Here is a 1651-nt window from a genome sequence, read left to right as displayed (position 1 = left end):
GTTATTCCTCTTTTCTGGGTCCCACAGTGTATAGTATGAAATGTTATTAAATGTATCAATTCATGTAAATACCACCATGATCAGTATATAAAACTTCCATTACCATAAAGAAACTCTTTTGTGCTACCCCCCATCCCTTTCATTACCCTTATATCCATTTTCTCTTCAGTGAGACCTGGACCTGAATTGCCAGCCCTTTATCAACCCCTCATTCCTTTTGACATGTCAGTGGTAATCCTTTCACAAATCCATATGGAGGGAGAAATCCACTTGGCTCAGGGGGCTTATTTCCTCCCCTCATAGAGAAATGGTTCAGCAGGTCTGAATCAACTTAGCAAAGAACAGGCTGACACTAGCCTTGGGATGTAAGGCTCTGTTTCTAACAAAAGCCACACTCTCCTAGGATGCTCCCATTCACATAGTCATCTCCCTGGTCTCTACTCATACATAGCACGTTGTGGTGGCAGGGTACCTCTCTGGGAACCTTTCCCATAACAGGTGAAATCATGGTATTTCTCTGCTTAAGCCCTGCTCTGTGGGGAATGATAGGAATATTTGTGTAAGCTCCACAGGATATTTGTGTAAGCTACATTCCTCTGTGTGTTTGTGCCCCATTCCCCTATTCCTGAACCCTATTTTACATTTATACCATGGAGCCCTAATGGTGTGGGTGTCCATGCCACCAATATAATGCCACTAGGGGATGGTTCCCCGCGTGGCCCCTCCACCCCCACCCCCCACTTGTATGTCCCCACATTGTAACAGAGTAGAGCCTGGAGCTGGGCACTTCAGGTGGCTGGCATTCAGCAGTGACAGAGGCCAAATGGCCCAACATGCCTCTCGAGAATGTCTCTGTTTTGTAGAAGAACAAAAACAGACTCAGTTTTCCTTGCTTCAGATCTTTTCCTGCTTTCTTTTTTCTCTCTTTTTTTCTCTCATTTTTCTTTTCCATCCTCTCCTCCCCTGAACCTAAAAACATTAACAGATAACCTACAAGACTTACAAAGAAAGCTCTCCAAATAACTGTTCTGACAGTTGCCAAAATGAGATTGCACCAAAGATCCTGAGAAAGAACATGAGAAACCAAATACATGCTACTATTCCATCCACAAGTTTTATAGCAGTTACAGAGAAAACTGTAGCCAGGAACACACATGTACCACTTCTTCTCCTTGTCTATAAAAACTCCAATATTTCTTTGGCTTAGGGAGTTACCTACTTTTGAGTTGCTCCCAGATGCCCATCAGCTAATTGAAGCCTTCAACCTCTATTTGATTAACTTTACCTATTTTGCCTCCTTGGGAAGTTTTCCTGTCCAACATTTCTTTGAGAACAGGAAATGCAACATAATTGCCTGCATCTGCAATAACCTGCAAATGGAGAGTAAGAGGACAGGACTCTGCAGCTGAAACAGGCAGAAATAGGCAGCTACTGGAAGCTGTGGGCAAGTGACACCAATGTAGTAAGCCCAAGGTTTTTCAGAAAGCAAGAAAAGAAAACCAGTACTGAGTTAAGCAGAGACTGATAAAGTGTAATTTCAAAGTACAAGTTAAATTTGTACCATTTTAATCTTCCTTTAAACATATCTTTAACAAATATGAAAAAAAGTAGCTATTGGTATGAAAATGCAAGGCATTTCTATAACTAAATT

Source organism: Panthera pardus, unplaced genomic scaffold (genome assembly GCF_024362965.1).
Source record: "Panthera pardus isolate Hobbes unplaced genomic scaffold, ASM2436296v1 HiC_scaffold_16, whole genome shotgun sequence".
NCBI classification, from domain to species: domain Eukaryota; kingdom Metazoa; phylum Chordata; class Mammalia; order Carnivora; family Felidae; genus Panthera; species Panthera pardus.
The sequence above is the reverse complement of the archived record's forward strand: the minus strand, read 5'-3'. Positions refer to the sequence as shown.